Source organism: Miscanthus floridulus, chromosome 2 (genome assembly GCF_019320115.1).
Source record: "Miscanthus floridulus cultivar M001 chromosome 2, ASM1932011v1, whole genome shotgun sequence".
Lineage (NCBI taxonomy): Eukaryota > Viridiplantae > Streptophyta > Magnoliopsida > Poales > Poaceae > Miscanthus > Miscanthus floridulus.
The window spans coordinates 127,816,302-127,838,968 of record NC_089581.1 but is presented as its reverse complement, the minus strand read 5'-3'; the positions used below and the strand labels follow the sequence as shown (position 1 = coordinate 127,838,968).

Here is a 22,667-nt window from a genome sequence, read left to right as displayed (position 1 = left end):
TGTGTGGAGTTACTTTTACTCATTCCAACAGCTAAGAAACACGTTTGTGAGTGCTAAGAAGAGCAAGGTCCTAGTGAGGTGATTGAGATTTGAGAATCCTAGAGAGTAGCCTCATTTGTGAATCAAGAGTAGTCAAGTGTGCATCCATCTTCTCATTAGGCTTCGCGCGGTCAAGTGAGAGTTCATGCTTGTTACTCTTGGTGATCGCCATCACCTAGATAGCTTGGTGGTGATTGGGAGCTTGGTGATCACCCGGTGGAGCTTGTGGGTGACCCAACTCAAGTTGTGAGCGGCTTTGGGTGATTCACCATGACGGAGTGTCGAAGAATCAACCCATAGAGAGCACTTGATCCTTGCGCGGATCAAGGGGGAGCTACACCCTTGCACGGGTGCTCCAACGAGGACTAGTGGGAAGTGGCGACTCTCCGATACCTTGGCAAAACATCGCCGCGTTCCTCTCTCTCTATTTACTTTGAGCATTTACTTTGAGTATTTACTTTAAGCAATTCAATACTTGTCTTTACATTCATAGAATTGCCATGCTAGAGTAAGTTTGGAACATAGGTTGCAAGTCTTTTGTGCATTAGTTTGATAGAAACACTTTTCTAGGCACAAGGGGTTAATTAGGCTATCCGTAGGATTTGATTATTACAAGAAAATTTAGAATTAGCCCAATTCACCCCCCCTCTTGGGCATCTTGATCCTTTCACCACCGAAGTGTTCGGAGTGCCCTTGTGAAAGCTGGAGGCCCCTCAGGGTTGTCGACACCATTGTCTACACCGTTGCTGTCAGGGATAGGCTCGAGGGCTGAGTCTGAGTTGTCGTACTCCTGCTCGTACTCCTAGCAGCGATGCACTTCGTCTTCGTGGTGACCAAAGCAATGTTGCTCAATACGCCGTCACGCATCCCGAAGGTTGCTGAGGTGCACTCGAGCATCTTGTTCGACCTCCTAGTCGTGTTGGCGATGGTGTTCGATGCGATGGCCCCTAGCTCCCCCTAGAGAGGTGGCGACTAGTCAGCAAAATGGCTTTGACTAGGGCGGCGATTGGATCTCGACACAGCTAATCGGTGAATCGTGCTCATAGAGCACGAAGGTCTCTGATCCTCGTGAATCTCATTGACCTGATAGTGAGCCGCTTTAAGCGTGGCGGTGATCTTGGCAAGCTCAGGCTTTGAGGGAAGCGAGCGAACTCATTGGCGGCTACTGCCATATTGGTGCTTGGAGTCTTAAAAACGTTGTGGCCGTCAACATGGAGAAATTCTTCGTCGAGGTCGCGGTGGAGCGGGAGCGGTCTTTCTTGTGAATCGGGCCAATTATTTCGAGCAGCCTCGGCCCTCGCAATGGCTGCCTCGTTTTCTCAGCGCTACACATGGTTGATGTTTTAGTTCTCCCAGCAACATGCTCCTCCTCGGTTTCGCCATTCCAAGGAGGGCTGTCGATGCCGATGTTGAAGATCGCACCACCCCAGAAGGCTGGAAGGAGGAGTTGCTCAGAGAAGGTTTCAGCGAGGGTCTCCGTAGAGCCCTGAGACTCAGAGCCTGGAGTTTCTTCTGGGATGGTCTGGAGGGGCACCCTGGGGCTCCAGCCTAAGTGTAGCATATTGATGGCTGGTGGAAGCTGGACGGTGACCTGGTCGACGAGTAGATGGGCGCCCTCCACCTGGTCGGTGAGTTTGCCCCTCAGGGCGTGTTGGTAAGCGATGGCAGCGTTGGTGAACCCAAAGGGCAGGGCCGTAACCCCTGCAGTTTCTCGAGCATCCTCCGATAGATCTAGATCAGAGGGTGGTCGGTGCTGAACCAGAGTGTCTAGAGCCGATTCGGTAATGGAGAGACAATTGGCGAGCTTTAGTCCAACCCGATTGATGGATTCGATCAGATCATCATTGTTGATCTGCCTCCTCTGGTAGCGAGGAAGCGGACGGCAAGTTGTTGCTGAAGGAGACCTCGAAATTGGCTCCAAGATCAGATCTACAGTTGTAGGTGCGGGGGTGGTCGACGCAGAATCGATCTGCCCTGGCTTGAGGAGCTCTCCGACTCCATCAACGTTGATGACCCACGAGATGGATCCGACCGTGAAGATCTAGTTGGGCTACAGAAAGGACAAAGAGCCTACGGAAAAAGCCATCTTATTCGACAAGGAATCAGCACGCACACCCCTACCTGGCGCGCCAACTGTCGATAGAATATCATCGGCAGTCCTTCGAGGGGTATCCTATGAAGGTAGATTGATCGGCAGAGGAGCGTGAGATCAAGAACAAGAAGGCAACAGAGACACGAGTTAGATAGGTTCATGCCGTTAGTATGACGTAATACCCTACTCCTGTGGTCTGTTGGTTTATATTAGCTATCGTATGATATTGCGTGAGTTTAGAGGGGGTCCCTGCCCACCTTATATAGTCCGGGGAGCAGGGTTACAAGTCGGTTAGATCTGAGAGATAACCGAAAAGTAATAATTGATTACAGGAATCTTGGGATCATACATATTCTAACAGATCTCATAGTATCTTCAGGATATCTTCCTGGTGTCTTGCGGGAGGCGCCGAGCAGAGTCGTGCCCCGCAAGACTTCATCTTGTGGGCTGGGCCACCCCTAGGGGCATAGCTCATGTGGTCTGCCATGGGTATCCGGGGTCGTACACCCCACAGGGGTGCAAGCCACCACTCACCACCGATAAGCTAGTACCCCACGGTGGTGTGCCTCATTGGTAGGGCCCACATAGATCCACCAGTGACCAGGCTGCTACTCATCACCGCCGTGGCTACCAATCCCGCAAGATTCGAAGGCAATGGTAATTCTTTTGCACTTCCCTCCATCTTTTTTGGATTTTTATTCCCCTCTTCACTCATCTGAGTACGAAACAAGCTTCCATCTGTTTACTAAGGAGCTCATGATCCAATCTCTATAGGTGCTCCTTCTCTGATTCAGGCAACAGTGCAACCGCTTCCATTGCTGGCCTCGCTCCACCATATCCTAGTCAAGAACTAAAGATGGAGGAGGAGGCCCACAACAAGAGGAACCAAGTGGTCGTCCTCATAGACCATATCTTCATCCTCATCCTCCAACGGCTCACTGCTTATACCTTATGTAGCTACAAGTGTGTCTGTTGCTCCTGGAACCGCCTCATCTCCGAATCCAAGTACCGTAAGGAGCTGCCCTAGATTGTTGCCGGATTCTTCTATCATAGCTGGAAAGGCAAACGCAAGTTCACCAGCATCAACGGTGAATATCCCTCCTTGACCTTCTTGCCCTTCCGCATTGAGGATGCTGTGATCTCAGATTGCTGCCACGGGCTCATCCTATGCTGGTGCGTTGGGTTTCGCTATGTTGTCTGCAATCCGGTGACTAACAAATGGTGGGTACTGCTGGATAACAACCGTTCTTTTGGTTCTGCTCACTTGGGGTTCGATCTAACAGTCTCCTCGCACTTCTATGTGATTGAATATGGGAAGAAGAGGGCCGGTGAGTCCGTAGGTGTGAGCATCTACTCATCTAAGAGTGTAGCATGGATGTTTAAGGAATCTAAATGGGGTGAGGGTGTTGTACGCACATATTTGACAAGTGTGTTTCTTAATAGTTTTATGAACTGGCTGGAATTGTCTCAGATAGTTGTTGTTGATATGCAGGGAAAGACATGGAGGACAATTCGTAGGCCACATGGTGAAGCAATCTCCATCCATGAAGCTTAGGATCAGTTGTGTGTATGTACTGGTAGTATGTTTAGGAAGTATCAACTTTTATTCTGGGTCCTAAAAGACTATGGTACCGATAACTGGACATTGAAGCATATGGTGACCACGCTAGAGATATTTGGATGGAACAATATTGAATTTGGTTATGATGTTTGCGATGCAGACTACAGAGTGATTGCAATTCACCTGGAATGGAATTTGATTTTCCTTGTTGGCAAGGACAAAAAGCTGATCGCATATGACATGAACCTCAGAAGAGTTCTTGTCCTCCCTACCCAGGTCGTGCGGTATCATAGACCGATCTAGAGGCTATGTCCGAAGAGACCTCACTATCTTTATTATGTTTCCCTTGTTCATAGAGTCAGTAGGAGAACAGTAAAGTTGCATATGCTGTTCTTTCTTCAGGTAGGAAGTTGTTTTTATTTTATATACAGTCCAATTTTGCCTTGGTAACTAAAACAATTGTATGTTGAATATTATTAATGCTGCTATTTTGTGCAGGTTGTGGAGTTTGAGTGCTTTTGAACGATTTTCCTCCAATTGCTAAGGGAGGAAGAAGAGGGGTTTCCATGGTGCACTGGCAACCAAGCTTAAGGAAGCTTTGCCTTACAAGCAGGAGTACCAATCTGAATGAGCGAAACACATCTACCTCGTTTTCGTTATGTAAGTCTATAGGGAGCAGAACCTTTATTCTCCTATCTATGTACCTGGTTGTGTTAATTCTTGAGTTGACACAGTTGTTATGTTAGTGTTGCTTCTTATTATAAAAAGTACTCTTCGTTGTGGACATAATGAATGGTGTCTAATGATTATTTATGTATGGTGTGTGTTCAGTAAGTTACTAAGGCCCATCTGAATTAGTAAATAAATTGTGACACTCGGAAGCAATTTTGTCACCGTCGGATGTAAGGGCCTTTATCTGTTTTGTCATCACCGCCATAACACTCGCCATTGGTGAAGCAGACGTACAACACTGCCGCTATTCGTCTCATGCGGTCTGGGTCAATAGTGTATCACCGCTAAATCGTACTACAATGCGACGGTGACCATTACCAATGACCAGACGGTTCATACGCTGAAGTAACGGTGATGTCCACCTCGACACAGACGCGTCGGGCGCCAAAGCGACGGTGAACACGCACTGCACACAATTGGTTCGTTGTGCAAGATGACTGTGATCCTAATCATTGGTCAAAACGGCGGTGTTAGTGTACACCCACACAGGCGGGTCGTGGCACATCGTGACAGAAACAATGACCTGATCATGGATGGATCATAAACCAATACGGCGGTGTTAGTGTACACCAACAGAGGCGGGTCGTGCTCCAGTGCGACGAAAACAACGACCTGATCATGGACGGATCATAAGCCAACATGGCGGTGTTAATGTATACCAACATAGCCGGGTTGTGCTCCAATACGATGGAAGTAAGGACCTTATCACGGACGGATTATAAACCAATACGACGATGTAAGTATATACCGCAGACGGTCTCAGATAGCGACGGTTATGACTACGACTATCACTGACGAGAGCTTGCTGTTGAGGCCAAAATTGGACTGTGATGGGGTTACGATGTGGCTATGAAAGGTGCCGAGTATAGTAGTGAAAGACAATGTTACGACAGCTTAGGAAAGAAATGTCATCTTATCTTGCTCCCCCAAAAAATTACAGTGCTCACGTACTTTTAAAATATTATAACCCATTTGCGAGTGGAACTTAAAACATGTATGCTTAAGTGATACTTTGAGCATCGATGGTACTCAGAAGGACATACCTTCATACACATCAAGATTCAAGAGTACTGAAAGGTTTGACGCCAAAGGGGGAGAGGGTTCGAGTATGTAGACTTAGGAGGAGCTAGTTATCTAGTATTAGCTTATTATATACATTTGGAGTTTTATCTGTGTGATACACTATTACTATTATGCATTCGTGTGTTACTTTCATGCATACTGTTATATCTATGTGATAGTGCTATCTACGTGATTGTGATATATGACATGTGTGCTCTCTTCTTTACATTATGTATATGTCATATCACTTGTGTTATGCTCATTTGCCTTTGCTTCCGTGTTTATACTCTGATGCAAATGAGCTTTGTTACTTGTACTCATGCTTAATTCATATCCTTTGAGTACATTGTGTTGGCTTGGGTCATATAAGCTTGACTAACACTTTTGTTCTTATCGACAAAAGCTTATATGAACCAAGCCCATCAAAAACCTCACTCTTTCATATACTTGAGGTGGTATTATCATCAATCACCAAAAAGGGGGAGATTGAAAGCATCTAGGCCCCTAGTTGGGTTTCGGTGATTAATGACAATACAAGATTACTATGACTAACGTGTGTTTTGCAGATGCAATTAAGTTAGGTCATGGTAATGGAGATCGATTGGGCAATCAAGGTGGTCATGCCCCTACGATGGAAATCATTTTGGTTTTCAAAGGATGGACGACAAGGTTAAGGATGACTAGTTCTAAGTGTCGATTGGAGTTGGAGTGACACTTAGAGTAGTTTAGGACTTTGTTTTTCCTTTGGCCGTACTATTAAGGGGGGTATGGACGGGTAGCTTGACCTAGTTGAGTCTAGTGAGTTAGGTGTGGTGCACACTTGTTAAAACTAGCTCTAGGTAGCTCCTATGAATGCCTAAGATCCTTTGGAGCAAACTTCATTCACATATGTTCGAGAGTTGGAAGTGAATGGAGGGTCAAATGCTGACCGGACACTGGCCCCGGTGCGATCGAACGCTGGCCGCAGGGTCCGGTCAATTCATTTGATCGGCAGTCTGCGTTCGGTGCGACTGGACGCCGGAGAGGTCAAGTGACCGGACGCTGAAAGGCAGCATCCGGTCGACTCCAGTAAGGTTCTAGAGAAGGGAATCTACGACCGGACATGTCCGGTCAGTACTGATCGGACCCTGAGGGTTCAGTGTCCGGTCAAGTCCAGTAAGGTTCCAGTAAGGGTTTAATGCGATCGAACGCATCCGGTCAATGCTGACCAGACCCTGCCAGCGTTCGGTCAACACATTTTCACTGGTTCACGGGTTCAACTGACCAGAGCGTCCGGTCAATACGACCGGAGCGTCCAATCACCCCGTAGAAGCTCATAACGGTTCGTTTTTCAGTTTGCCTTATAAATAGAAGCTCCACTCGTGTGTGGAGTTACTTTTACTCATTCCAACAGCTAAGAAACACGTTTGTGAGTGCTAAGAAGAGCAAGGTCCTAGTGAGGTGATTGAGATTTGAGAATCCTAGAGAGTAGCCTCATTTGTGAATCAAGAGTAGTCAAGTGTGCATCCATCTTCTCATTAGGCTTCGCGCGGTCAAGTGAGAGTTCATGCTTGTTACTCTTGGTGATCGCCATCACCTAGATAGCTTGGTGGTGATTGGGAGCTTGGTGATCACCCGGTGGAGCTTGTGGGTGACCCAACTCAAGTTGTGAGCGGCTTTGGGTGATTCACCATGACGGAGTGTCGAAGAATCAACCCATAGAGAGCACTTGATCCTTGCGCGGATCAAGGGGGAGCTACACCCTTGCACGGGTGCTCCAACGAGGACTAGTGGGAAGTGGCGACTCTCCGATACCTTGGCAAAACATCGCCGCGTTCCTCTCTCTCTATTTACTTTGAGCATTTACTTTGAGTATTTACTTTAAGCAATTCAATACTTGTCTTTACATTCATAGAATTGCCATGCTAGAGTAAGTTTGGAACATAGGTTGCAAGTCTTTTGTGCATTAGTTTGATAGAAACACTTTTCTAGGCACAAGGGGTTAATTAGGCTATCCGTAGGATTTGATTATTACAAGAAAATTTAGAATTAGCCCAATTCACCCCCCCTCTTGGGCATCTTGATCCTTTCACCACCGAAGTGTTCGGAGTGCCCTTGTGAAAGCTGGAGGCCCCTCAGGGTTGTCGACACCATTGTCTACACCGTTGCTGTCAGGGATAGGCTCGAGGGCTGAGTCTGAGTTGTCGTACTCCTGCTCGTACTCCTAGCAGCGATGCACTTCGTCTTCGTGGTGACCAAAGCAATGTTGCTCAATACGCCGTCACGCATCCCGAAGGTTGCTGAGGTGCACTCGAGCATCTTGTTCGACCTCCTAGTCGTGTTGGCGATGGTGTTCGATGCGATGGCCCCTAGCTCCCCCTAGAGAGGTGGCGACTAGTCAGCAAAATGGCTTTGACTAGGGCGGCGATTGGATCTCGACACAGCTAATCGGTGAATCGTGCTCATAGAGCACGAAGGTCTCTGATCCTCGTGAATCTCATTGACCTGATAGTGAGCCGCTTTAAGCGTGGCGGTGATCTTGGCAAGCTCAGGCTTTGAGGGAAGCGAGCGAACTCATTGGCGGCTACTGCCATATTGGTGCTTGGAGTCTTAAAAACGTTGTGGCCGTCAACATGGAGAAATTCTTCGTCGAGGTCGCGGTGGAGCGGGAGCGGTCTTTCTTGTGAATCGGGCCAATTATTTCGAGCAGCCTCGGCCCTCGCAATGGCTGCCTCGTTTTCTCAGCGCTACACATGGTTGATGTTTTAGTTCTCCCAGCAACATGCTCCTCCTCGGTTTCGCCATTCCAAGGAGGGCTGTCGATGCCGATGTTGAAGATCGCACCACCCCAGAAGGCTGGAAGGAGGAGTTGCTCAGAGAAGGTTTCAGCGAGGGTCTCCGTAGAGCCCTGAGACTCAGAGCCTGGAGTTTCTTCTGGGATGGTCTGGAGGGGCACCCTGGGGCTCCAGCCTAAGTGTAGCATATTGATGGCTGGTGGAAGCTGGACGGTGACCTGGTCGACGAGTAGATGGGCGCCCTCCACCTGGTCGGTGAGTTTGCCCCTCAGGGCGTGTTGGTAAGCGATGGCAGCGTTGGTGAACCCAAAGGGCAGGGCCGTAACCCCTGCAGTTTCTCGAGCATCCTCCGATAGATCTAGATCAGAGGGTGGTCGGTGCTGAACCAGAGTGTCTAGAGCCGATTCGGTAATGGAGAGACAATTGGCGAGCTTTAGTCCAACCCGATTGATGGATTCGATCAGATCATCATTGTTGATCTGCCTCCTCTGGTAGCGAGGAAGCGGACGGCAAGTTGTTGCTGAAGGAGACCTCGAAATTGGCTCCAAGATCAGATCTACAGTTGTAGGTGCGGGGGTGGTCGACGCAGAATCGATCTGCCCTGGCTTGAGGAGCTCTCCGACTCCATCAACGTTGATGACCCACGAGATGGATCCGACCGTGAAGATCTAGTTGGGCTACAGAAAGGACAAAGAGCCTACGGAAAAAGCCATCTTATTCGACAAGGAATCAGCACGCACACCCCTACCTGGCGCGCCAACTGTCGATAGAATATCATCGGCAGTCCTTCGAGGGGTATCCTATGAAGGTAGATTGATCGGCAGAGGAGCGTGAGATCAAGAACAAGAAGGCAACAGAGACACGAGTTAGATAGGTTCATGCCGTTAGTATGACGTAATACCCTACTCCTGTGGTCTGTTGGTTTATATTAGCTATCGTATGATATTGCGTGAGTTTAGAGGGGGTCCCTGCCCACCTTATATAGTCCGGGGAGCAGGGTTACAAGTCGGTTAGATCTGAGAGATAACCGAAAAGTAATAATTGATTACAGGAATCTTGGGATCATACATATTCTAACAGATCTCATAGTATCTTCAGGATATCTTCCTGGTGTCTTGCGGGAGGCGCCGAGCAGAGTCGTGCCCCGCAAGACTTCATCTTGTGGGCTGGGCCACCCCTAGGGGCATAGCTCATGTGGTCTGCCATGGGTATCCGGGGTCGTACACCCCACAGGGGTGCAAGCCACCACTCACCACCGATAAGCTAGTACCCCACGGTGGTGTGCCTCATTGGTAGGGCCCACATAGATCCACCAGTGACCAGGCTGCTACTCATCACCGCCGTGGCTACCAATCCCGCAAGATTCGAAGGCAATGGTAATTCTTTTGCACTTCCCTCCATCTTTTTTGGATTTTTATTCCCCTCTTCACTCATCTGAGTACGAAACAAGCTTCCATCTGTTTACTAAGGAGCTCATGATCCAATCTCTATAGGTGCTCCTTCTCTGATTCAGGCAACAGTGCAACCGCTTCCATTGCTGGCCTCGCTCCACCATATCCTAGTCAAGAACTAAAGATGGAGGAGGAGGCCCACAACAAGAGGAACCAAGTGGTCGTCCTCATAGACCATATCTTCATCCTCATCCTCCAACGGCTCACTGCTTATACCTTATGTAGCTACAAGTGTGTCTGTTGCTCCTGGAACCGCCTCATCTCCGAATCCAAGTACCGTAAGGAGCTGCCCTAGATTGTTGCCGGATTCTTCTATCATAGCTGGAAAGGCAAACGCAAGTTCACCAGCATCAACGGTGAATATCCCTCCTTGACCTTCTTGCCCTTCCGCATTGAGGATGCTGTGATCTCAGATTGCTGCCACGGGCTCATCCTATGCTGGTGCGTTGGGTTTCGCTATGTTGTCTGCAATCCGGTGACTAACAAATGGTGGGTACTGCTGGATAACAACCGTTCTTTTGGTTCTGCTCACTTGGGGTTCGATCTAACAGTCTCCTCGCACTTCTATGTGATTGAATATGGGAAGAAGAGGGCCGGTGAGTCCGTAGGTGTGAGCATCTACTCATCTAAGAGTGTAGCATGGATGTTTAAGGAATCTAAATGGGGTGAGGGTGTTGTACGCACATATTTGACAAGTGTGTTTCTTAATAGTTTTATGAACTGGCTGGAATTGTCTCAGATAGTTGTTGTTGATATGCAGGGAAAGACATGGAGGACAATTCGTAGGCCACATGGTGAAGCAATCTCCATCCATGAAGCTTAGGATCAGTTGTGTGTATGTACTGGTAGTATGTTTAGGAAGTATCAACTTTTATTCTGGGTCCTAAAAGACTATGGTACCGATAACTGGACATTGAAGCATATGGTGACCACGCTAGAGATATTTGGATGGAACAATATTGAATTTGGTTATGATGTTTGCGATGCAGACTACAGAGTGATTGCAATTCACCTGGAATGGAATTTGATTTTCCTTGTTGGCAAGGACAAAAAGCTGATCGCATATGACATGAACCTCAGAAGAGTTCTTGTCCTCCCTACCCAGGTCGTGCGGTATCATAGACCGATCTAGAGGCTATGTCCGAAGAGACCTCACTATCTTTATTATGTTTCCTTGTTCATAGAGTCAGTAGGAGAACAGTAAAGTTGCATATGCTGTTCTTTCTTCAGGTAGGAAGTTGTTTTTATTTTATATACAGTCCAATTTTGCCTTGGTAACTAAAACAATTGTATGTTGAATATTATTAATGCTGCTATTTTGTGCAGGTTGTGGAGTTTGAGTGCTTTTGAACGATTTTCCTCCAATTGCTAAGGGAGGAAGAAGAGGGGTTCCATGGTGCACTGGCAACCAAGCTTAAGGAAGCTTTGCCTTACAAGCAGGAGTACCAATCTGAATGAGCGAAACACATCTACCTCGTTTTCGTTATGTAAGTCTATAGGGAGCAGAACCTTTATTCTCCTATCTATGTACTGGTTGTGTTAATTCTTGAGTTGACACAGTTGTTATGTTAGTGTTGCTTCTTATTATAAAAAGTACTCTTCGTTGTGGACATAATGAATGGTGTCTAATGATTATTTATGTATGGTGTGTGTTCAGTAAGTTACTAAGGCCCATCTGAATTAGTAAATAAATTGTGACACTCGGAAGCAATTTTGTCACCGTCGGATGTAAGGGCCTTTATCTGTTTTGTCATCACCGCCATAACACTCGCCATTGGTGAAGCAGACGTACAACACTGCCGCTATTCGTCTCATGCGGTCTGGGTCAATAGTGTATCACCGCTAAATCGTACTACAATGCGACGGTGACCATTACCAATGACCAGACGGTTCATACGCTGAAGTAACGGTGATGTCCACCTCGACACAGACGCGTCGGGCGCCAAAGCGACGGTGAACACGCACTGCACACAATTGGTTCGTTGTGCAAGATGACTGTGATCCTAATCATTGGTCAAAACGGCGGTGTTAGTGTACACCCACACAGGCGGGTCGTGGCACATCGTGACAGAAACAATGACCTGATCATGGATGGATCATAAACCAATACGGCGGTGTTAGTGTACACCAACAGAGGCGGGTCGTGCTCCAGTGCGACGAAAACAACGACCTGATCATGGACGGATCATAAGCCAACATGGCGGTGTTAATGTATACCAACATAGCCGGGTTGTGCTCCAATACGATGGAAGTAAGGACCTTATCACGGACGGATTATAAACCAATACGACGATGTAAGTATATACCGCAGACGGTCTCAGATAGCGACGGTTATGACTACGACTATCACTGACGAGAGCTTGCTGTTGAGGCCAAAATTGGACTGTGATGGGGTTACGATGTGGCTATGAAAGGTGCCGAGTATAGTAGTGAAAGACAATGTTACGACAGCTTAGGAAAGAAATGTCATCTTATCTTGCTCCCCCAAAAAATTACAGTGCTCACGTACTTTTAAAATATTATAACCCATTTGCGAGTGGAACTTAAAACATGTATGCTTAAGTGATACTTTGAGCATCGATGGTACTCAGAAGGACATACCTTCATACACATCAAGATTCAAGAGTACTGAAAGCATTGCACACACGTATCATACAGCAATCCGAAGTCTAATAGCAAGCAACAGCAAGATAAGAAAGAAGCATTACAGAAAACTGATTCTCCATGACCGACGAACTCTCACACGGACCGGGTATGATGTGCCCATTCTTGAACTCGACCCTAAAAACCTCTAGAAATGCTACCGCTCCTGCAAAACCAATCTGCTGATATCAAAGTTCTCCAGAATGCATCGAAGTATGAAGTTCAGATAAGCAATGGCATTAGCACACACCCCGTCCCACCAAGTGGCACACCCTGGGAAGCTGACGGTTTACAATGCTCTTTTGTAAACTGGATCGATTGGAGCTTTCTGCAAGCACAACAACTTATTACATACTGTCAGCATAGTTTTTTTTGATCCAATTTGTGTTTTTGACGAAATCATGCATAGGATAGCTGATGTCACCCGTCCATGTGACGCCTCCTCCCGAACACGCGACCAGAGTCTCAGGCCAAGGCTCATCTGAAATTGCTAGAGCAGAAGTTAGCACCGCAGCTTTGAACTAGAGGAACAAAAAGCACGTCTGAAAACACCCACCAGAGAGGACACGAAACATGAGGCATCCTAGTTGCCTCCATGAAGGTGACACTCATGCGCATCCCCCACGGCGACCGGGATCGCCGGCGGCACCCAACCTCATCAGCACGCGCCCCCCGCTGATCGATTCAGCGCCCTCGGGATCGGCTGGTCGCGCCGCAGCGGCCCGCCGACTGGATTGGACCGAATCCAACCGATTAGTATCGCGTCAGACGGGGGCAAAGCGCACGATTCAGACGGTGAGGCCACGAACCTGTGACTGGAGCGACAGGATCTGGACTCGCCGGGGTCCTCGGTCCTCTAGAATCTGGACAGCCACCTGACTCCGACGGCCCTCTCCTCCTCCACGTTGACAGGGAAGATCTGTTGGGGCTGCGCGAATCGAGGCTATGGCGGGGCGGCGGCGGCGTAGGAGCTTCCGTATCCGACTCGAAGAAAAACGCTCGTGGAGCAGAGAGAAAGGGAAAAGGAAAAGAGGTGGTGTCGTTTGAGAATTTTTAAACGGCGACAACGTTTCAGATTCAGGACAGAAACGGTAGGTGCCGAATTGAAGATGGCAATCGCGCGTCGCTAGCCCAATTTGGGTCACGTTAAGAAGCGATTGGCTCCTTAATCTACGTACCGATCGAGGTCAGCGTGGGTTTGCCCTGAAGACCCGTGACCGTCCGTCGGCCACTACCGTGCCGGCATCCTTGCCGTCGGCGTACACTGCAGGGGTGTTTGACGCCATGACTTCAGCGGCCCTATGAGCATCATCGATCTGAAGGTATGTTCTAAGAGCAATGAAGTCTCTAATGTCTAAGATACCTAAGTGTTCTACTGCAGAGTTAGGGAAGTCTCTAATGTCTAAGTTCTCCTAAGTTCTAACACTACCGCAACCCCAACAACGGTGCCAACAGCTTCTTTGATCAGAGCAGGCTCAAGGAGTCTATGCCCAAGGCCTTGGTGGCCTTCTACCCGCTCGCAGGTCGTGTTGGCGCGGACAACAATGGCAGGATGGAGATCAACTGCAACAACGAGGGGGGGCCTCTTTGTTGTCGCTTGCTTTGAACTTTTACGATTGATGACATGATGCCGTTGCCAGAGCTAAGGAGATCAATGCTGTTTGTTCCTCGGGTTGAGCCTTCTTCCATCTTTATTAGTTGTACAGTTAATCCGTTTATGTTACAATATATATAGTCAATAACAAAAAAGGGAAGATCCCTCCCAAAATCAAATTCCTCATGTGGTTAATGTCAAATGAAGCGATACTAACCGAGGACAATATGCTTAAAAGAAAATGGACTAGCAGTCCTGAATGTTATTTCTGTGACTGCAATGAGTCAACTGAACACTTATTCTTTAAATGCTCCATGGTTAAAATTGTGTGGGCTTGCTTAGCCAAATGCCTTGGAGCTACGGATATCCTTGGCAATCTTGTTCAATGTTGGTCCTGGCTAGAGAAATGGTTACCCCAGGGTAAAAAGTTTCATGTATGGGGTATAACAGCGATATGCTGGGCAATATGGAAGGCTAGAAACAGGGTTTGTTTTGACAACAAATTTATTAAGAGCCCCGTGGAGATAATCTGTCATGCAGGTGCAGTAATGAAATTCTGGGCAGGACTCTATGCAGAGATGGATATGAAGGAGATGGAAGAAGGCGTCAACACTATGCTGAAAGTAGCTATGGACATTTTTTTTTTAGATAAAGGATAGTTTATATCCGGCTTCATGTACCTCAGGGTAGAATCGGCCAATTATTACAAAGTTTGGTACAGCGACCAGCACACAACCCACAGGGATCACAAGCTTACAAGTAGACACTAGACAACAAAGCGGGAAGTAAAGTTCTGACTAATGAAGACCGATAAACCTAGTCGATAACCATCCATTGGAATTAAAGAAGTGCAATGCTGATGTCTCTAGATGCTGCCCAATAAGAATCAGCTGATCCCGCAGATCATTACGCCGCTGCAGCCTTGCCCATTGCCGTAGCCAATGAGTTCCCCTGAATAGCACCTACAAAAAAGTTTTCGGTCTGCATTTGTCAGAAACTACTTCGTTTCTTGTTAACTAGATTGTCCAACATAAAGCTGACGCTGCAGTTAATAACAATGAATTATGTATGTTACCACCCGCCTTAGACCAATTAACAAATAAATCATGTATACTGAGGGGGGTGATAACCCAAACATTAAGTGTACAGCACGCCACAAGAATTTAGCATAATAACATTGGAAAAAAAAGATGTTGAATAGTTTCTGGATGGACATCTTAGCAACCAAGAAGAGCAAGGTGACACTGAAGAATTGCAGGAGAATCTGGATGATGGCTAGCACAAGAAGTGAAAAAGGGTGTGTCAAGGCCCTGTTCTTTTACTGCTTTTGCCTTCTTTTCTGTCGTTCTGTCGTTGCTAGGCTGTTGTTTGCAAGTTCTGGCTAGGAAAGTTTTAGTCCTTCAAGAGAGTCTGCCTTTTGAGTTGTTTCTGTTTTGCTTAAGTTTCCTCTTGCGCTGGAGGTCAAGCGCAGCCTGGTGTCTGGGTAGGTCCCTCTTGCGCTGGAGGTGAAGCGCATTCCTGTGCTCTGTCTTTTTTTCTTTCTTCTTAATACTCTCAAATGCTTGTATTTCTGTTCAGTGAATGGAAATGGGGACATCCTCAAATCCAAAAAAAAAAAGAGTCAAGAACAGCTTAATTTGAAAGAAACAGAACATTTATTTCCTTCCATGAAAAATCTGATGATGTTTTTTCTTGCAACATCCTTCTTCATGACCAAAAAGAGCGATAGAGCATATCCTTCTATTTGTCTCTTTCATTGATTGCCAAACATGTCTCTTCTGCATTAATCCTTTGCAACCACGGTAATTTGCAACTTTGTATCGCACTTTGAGTTCCAGCAACAGGCGCCGCCATCCCCTTCACCGTTCTGCTTGCTTGGTGGGGGCGTGCAAATCACCAACCAGATGGCTACTGTTGTGCCGCTGCCACTCTCCCCTTCTGACCACGACATCCAGGTATACGACCATGGAATCCCACTTAGATTCGCCTTGATGCAATTTGGGTTCTCATTTGTGGTTCACAGGTTTGGGTTGATGCAATTTGGTTGATCTATTTCTGTCTGTTTTGATTTGGGCAGTATCCGTTGTTCATATGGTCTCTATTTGATCACCAGAATTATACACAAACATGGAGCAGACATGCTGGCATGCATGCAGCTGGCAGAGGAATTAACAAGCTGTACTAGTTGTGGAGAATAATTATGTTTAAATAGTAATCATCGATCACAGTGCAGTGGTTGGTCTGGCTAGCTTGGTTAATCAAACTTGCTGGTAGACTGAATTCTCTTCACCACTATACTGATTGTTGAATATCGATATGAACATGGAGCCCAGCAAGAAGTTGAGGTGAACATTTTTATTCCTTTTCTTACTGTACGTTGCATGGAGTTACAGTCATGTTTCTTCCATCCATCCACGGATCCCTGCATATAGCTAGAGATGGTAGGATGTGACTGGGAATGAACGGGGAAATAGAGCAATATGATGGACAGTCTCCAGTATTACTGACAAATACTGAAGAAGTGGATTTGCTAAATTGAGATGGCCATATAAAACCATTTTGTTATATTATCTTTCCTTTTATGGGCTGATGCTTTCACTCTTTCTTTACATTACCTTTTCTTTTATTAGTGCATGACTGGTGTATCTTTTTTTGAACAAATGACTGGTGTATCTTATTGATTAATTATTGTTCTTTGCTAAGGGATCAAATTCTTTGTTTTAATTAATCTATGAGTTTTTTTGCTAATTGATCAAATTCTATGTTCTTTGCTAAGAAGTGTGTCGGGGACTTATACTAGGGTATCCGAAGAGGAGCTAATGGTAATCAACATTGATTCATCCGAGCAGTCAAGAGTGCGACTACAGCTCCAACCGACCCCCTTGGGTGCGGGCGCGGGCTCCGCCTCGCCCGACCCCGAGGCCGCGATCTCCGCCTCGCCTGACCTCCGGGGGCGGGCTCCGCCTCGCCCGACCCCGAGGCCACGATCTCCGCCTCGCCCGACCCCGAGGCCACGGGCTTCACCTCGCCCGACCCTTGGGTTTGGTCTCCGTCTCGCCCGACGGGGACCCATACTGTCGCCAACCATTCTAGGTCTAAGCGTATGGGCCTAGGTCAAAACTCTGACGCCAAGGAAGAGACCGACACGCCTCGATGTAACATGTGGCCATGACGAGCCATACCTGAGGGTTCACATCAAGAACAGCGTCGGGCGTGACGGTGTTGTTCTGCCTAACCATCGTATGAACGCTGACAGGCGCGTCAGTTCACCACGACGTCCGCCGGGACGGAAAGGACCGCCATCACCGGCTGATGACGCCTGCGCATGGCGCCAGTGACAAACAGGGCCACGAGGTGGAGGCGTCCCTGTTGACATCTACAGGATCGGTAGGACCCGCATGAAGAAGAAGAAGGACCCAGCGATCCTGAAGGCCTTCTCTCTCTCGTTCTTCTCTTTTCCTCCGCTGTAAACCGCGCTTTCTCTTGGCCTATAAAAGGGAAAGCTGGGCGTCCCATGAGGGGGATCCGATCGACCCATCGATAGATCGAGCCAGATCCGCACAAGAGCATGACACGAACACATGGCTGAACAGCGCTCGAGCTCTCAGCATCCGTTCACTCCTTTCACCAGAGACTTAGGATCCTTTCCCTCTCGCCTGTTTGTAACCCCTACTGCAAACTTTCAGTGCTAGTAACACGAGCAGCAACGATAAACTGGACGTAGGGACTTTTAGCAGGAACTAGTATAAACCTCGTGTCCTCTAAGCACACCATCCGAGCCAGACACGTAATACTAGAAATTTATTTGTTGGTGGTAACTTGAAACACCAACAGTTGGCACGCCAGTTAGGGGCCTTTTGCGCGTCTCGACGTCCACACCAGGCCTCGGATGGCTAGTCACGGTTTCAGCTGGGTCCCGGGCATGCATGTGCGCCTCGGGAACCTAGACTTCATCGTCACAATGGAGGGAGAGTTGGCGTAGGCTCCCGCCGCCGTCCAACCTCTCCACTCCACCGGTCTCAATGCGATCGTCGAGGCGCTTGAGGAGCTACAACTGCATGCACTAGAGGCCCATGCCCCCAGGAGCGACTAGCTCCTCGGCTTCGATTACGGGGGACTAGAGTGCTAGCTCGGCGACTTCCTAGGACCCAATCATCTCGGGAGGACCTGCGCCACCTCACCTTCTTGTTCGCCAATGTTATGACGCAACTTGCCGGAGGAGAACCGCTCTCCCTTGAATACCTCATATAGAGTGCCCTGACAATGCTCCCGTCCGGTCTCCGTAACACCGCAGAGACCGTTGGCCACCTTGTGGCGCAACGCACGCCTCCATCCCCCATGAACGACGAGTTCATGGGGATGACCGAATATGTCATGAAATCTCTCCACGACCTCCTCGCAGGAGAATCGGGGTCGCCCTCCAACTTTGACTCCAGCAGGAGGAGCCATCACCCTTCTCATGAATGTTTCATGGCAGGTACCCCCGAGGGACACGTCGAAAGCATCCACGAGGGAGAGGCTACCCCAGCGAACGACCTCGACGACGAGGTTGAGGGGGATGCAGGGCCCTACCTCATTTGTGGGGGGAGCATCTAAAGGCCTGGCACCAAGAGCTCAAGGAAGCATGATTCCAGCTCGAATAGGAATGCGTGGAGCTCGAGCAAGAGATCGAGCACCACGGAGACGGTGGGTGTGCGCGCGCCGTCGCCCGCAATGTGAACTGGAGGATCATCGAGGACGATGAAGCTCTCCCACACTTCACCTGGGCAAGCCAGAACATCACCACTACGGCGCCCTTGCTTTGGGGGGTTCTGGGGCCCGCGATGCCCGAGGATCATTAGGCCCATCGTGAGATTCACATGCTACTTGAGTGTGCGGCGGCGCAGTAAGCTAAGAGCTCGCTGTCCCGATGACGCGAGCTCGACACCAGCCAGCGCGCACCCTTAGAGCAGCCCAATAGGGACGTGTCAGTCCACCAGGCGTAGCAAGGCGGCAGGGCATGCACCGCGGTCCCGATGCATGAATGTCTCGGCGTCCATCGTGACGCGCGCGACACCCTCGATGCCCATAGGCGTACCTATGGAAATGCAAGGGAGGAGGCAAGCCGTGGCTATCACCCTCGTCGTGGCGGAAGCTATGACAGCAGCGAGCACCAAAGCCCAAGCCCCGACTTGCCAGAACCTCAGGCCTTTGGTCGACACATCCTCAACGTCGTCTTTCCACCGTGGTACCGATCGTTGACCAACATCCCAAAATACTCTGAGGAAACGAACCCTAGACTGTGGCTCGAGGATTAACGGCTTGCTTGCCAAGCTGGTGGAGTGGATAATGGTGATTTCATTATTCGCAACCTTCCATTGTTCCTAGCCGATTTGGTGCGAATGTGGTTGGAACACCTTCCGCCCAACAAAATGCAATGTTGGGCAGACCTAAAAGAGGTCTTCGTGGGAAACTTCTAGGGCACATACGTGCATCCTAGGAACCCATAGGATCTCAAAAACTGCTGACAGAAGGCTGGGGAAACTCTTTGTGGGTACATCCAATGTTTCTCCCGGCAGTACAACATGCTGCCCAACGTCGCCGATGCCGATGTCATAGGAGCTTTCTTGTCTGGGACCACCTGTGAGTCCTTGGTTCACAAGCTGGGATGTAAAGGCCCGCAAACCACCAAGGAGCTCCTCGACATCACCACCAGCCATGCCTCAGGTGAGGAGGTGGTTGGGGCAATTTTTGACTGCCTCAAAGGCAAGGCAAAGAGAGATGAGGACGCTGGCGAAGGTGCCTCCAACTGTCCCAACAAGAAGAAGAACAAGTAGTGACGCGAGGGCTCGCTCGTGGACACTGTCGACCACAAGAGGGCTCGAAAGCCCACCGAGGGTACCTCGAACCACTTCGAGAAGCTGCTCGAAGGGCCATGCCCAAACCATGCTCTCCCCATCGAACACCTATACAAGGATTGCGTCCTCTTGAAGCAGTTCTTGTCCGGAGGCTCCAACAAGGGGGAGCATAGGAAGAAGCCTAGCTAGATGAAGCACGCGACGTTGCCCTCCTCTGCTTGGCCAAGTACCAGCAAGTATTGCGCTGGTACCATAGCCGGCGAGTATGGGGTCGGGCCTTCAACTTCAGGGACCTGGTGCTCCGCCTCATCCAGAGCAACAAGAACTACCATAAGCTCTCTCTCCATTGTGGGAGGGACCGTACGACATCGCGGAGGTGCTCTGACTAGGCACCTACAAGCTTAAGACCATCGACGGTGAAGTCTTCATCAACACCTAGAACATCGAACATCTACTCGCTTTTGCCCTTAATATACACACACTTTCTCTTATTAGTTTCGCTATCAACTCCCCGATCTTTAAGTGACGCCCGACCCCAACAATGGCAAGGGGTCAGGGCTCACTCGGGGGCTAATAAGAGCATATCTATATAGTAGACATTCTCTACACCCGACCCTCTCTCACGTTAAGACCCAGAAGCGAGGGTTGTAGAAATAGATGCTGAGTAAAACTGGTTCGACCATAAGAAACCTACGCCCCAGCGGCTACGGCGTTTTTGCCCACCAGCATGATCAGAGTTTTTTCCACACCCCGAGTTTTTTAGCCTTAACAACAGAAAGAGTTGATACGTGTTTAAGAGTATATCCACCTGGCAAACATTCTCTATGCCCGACCCTCTCTCACATCGAGACCTAGAAGTGAGGGTTGTGGAAACGAACGCTGAGTAAAACTGGTCGAACTGCAAGAAACCTACGCCCCAGCGGCTACAACATTTTTGCTCACCAGCGTGATCAGAGTTTGTTCACCTGCACCCCGAGCTTTACAGCCTTAACAACGAAAAGGTCAGAACGCATTAACCTTTTTATACAAAAAGGGGAGAAAGGGCTAAAAATCTGTTTGGCCATAACAAAATTTAAGAGCTTGTCCATTTATTACAAGTTCACCGCCTGGCTTACCTGCCTAACTAATTTCTTGGGTGGGATGATATAATCCTCTATCTCCGCAGGTAAGTCCTGTGCCAGTGAGTCACCCAAGTTGATCGGATGGTACGGGCCGCTACCGAGAGACGGGTGAGGAGCAGTAGGATGCCCCATATGGGTTATGCCGACTCCATCATGAACGACGGACCCAGATTCCACCTGAACATATCCGGTAAGAGCTCCTCAAACTCGTCACTTGAGCCATCAAGGTAAGTCCTATGCCAGTAGGTCACCCAAGTCGATTGAACGGCTTAGGCCGCTGCCGAGAGATGGGTCACCCTTAATTTATGCATGTTTTCTCTTATTAGTTTTGCTATCGACTCCACGATCTCTAAGTTACGCCCGACCCCAGCAACAGCAAGGGGTCGGGCCTCACTCAAGGGCTGGTAAGAGAGTGTTTATTTGGTAGACATTCTCTATGCCTGACCCTTTTGTATCTCTAAGTGATGCCCGACCCTAGCAACGACAAGGGGTCAGGCCTCACTCGGGGGCTGGTAAGAGAGTGTTTATTCGGTAGACATTTTTTGTGCCCGACCCTTTATCACATTAAAACCGAGAGGCAAGGTTTGTGGAAAGAAATGCTGAGTAAAACTGGTCGGACCGCAAGAAACCTACGCCCCAGTGGCTACGGCGTTTTTACTCACCAGTGTGATCAGAGTTTGTTGTCTGCACCCCGAGCTTTAGCCTCCGCCTTCCTAGGAAGGGTTTGGAGGGGCCCACCTATTGAATCTCCATCGAGGAGAGGCCAACAGGTTGCCCAAGTCGATCGGATGGCTTCAGACACTATCGAGAGACGGGTAAGGAGCAGCAAGATGCCCCATGCAGGTTTTGCCGACTCTATCACGAACGTTGGACCCAGATCCCACTCGAACATATCTGGTAAGAGCTCCCTAAGCCCATCACTCGATCCATCGAGGTAACTTTACCAAACCCCACTTTAGTTTTCTAGTGCATGAGTATTCATTCATCCATTCTCATACATCCAAGCATCGCATATGCAATTATTGCATCACAACGCTTCGTGTCGCGTCACGAAGCGGTAATTGTCTCATTCGACATGAGCAGCAACCGACCAAGGTTTGAAGGCTAGCCCACGAAGGGCTTGAGGCTGCCTCATGTCAAACAAAGCTAGGGGAGAAAACATAGATGAGCCCTAGCAGCCTTCGCTCGACCCGCTCAGAAGCGGACAGGGTCATCTCAACCTTCTCGTTCGATTCTAACCTCGAGCCATGCCCACATAATCTCCATTGAGGGGAGGCCAGTGGGACACCTGAGTTGGTCTCTGGAATGACTCAAGCATCTACCGAGAGGCGGGTTAAGGTGCAGTGGAATGCCATATGAGGGCTATTCCGAACCCGTCCCGAACGATGGACCCAGATTTTGCTCGGACATACTCGTTAGTGAGCTCACCGAGCGCGACACTCGAGCGATCGAGGCAAGTGTTGTTAGCTCAACCCCTCTGGTTGCGGAAACCTCAGATGAGGCGACGCATAAAAATTGACCAACCCCTACCGAGCCTAATAGGGCTCGAGGGCTCGAGCCGCCCGACCGCGACTTAGGAATCTGATCGACCAAGGTTCGAAGGTCGGCCCATGAAGGGCTCAAGGCCGCCTCGCGTCAAATAGAGCCAGGGGAGAAAATACAGATGAGCCCCAGCGGCCCTTGCCTGACTCGCTTAGAAGCGAAGAGGGTCATCTCAACCTTCTTGTCCAATCCTAACCATGAGCCATGCCCATAGAATCT

General features: G+C 48.8%; 1 long non-coding RNA gene across 2 annotated transcripts; it reads right to left on the bottom strand.

Annotated features, from left to right (window-relative positions):
- Positions 1–12,285: 12,285 nt before the first annotated feature.
- Positions 12,286–13,402, bottom strand: LOC136539629 (uncharacterized). Of its 2 annotated transcripts, none has more exons than XR_010779724.1 (5): positions 13,164–13,402; positions 12,911–13,083; positions 12,779–12,844; positions 12,605–12,682; positions 12,286–12,520 (listed from the first exon to the last, which is right to left on the bottom strand). It is a non-coding gene; the product is annotated as an uncharacterized lncRNA (long non-coding RNA). The 2 variants fall into 2 exon arrangements; XR_010779725.1 differs by having other exon boundaries at positions 12,779–12,835.
- Positions 13,403–22,667: the final 9,265 nt, after the last annotated feature.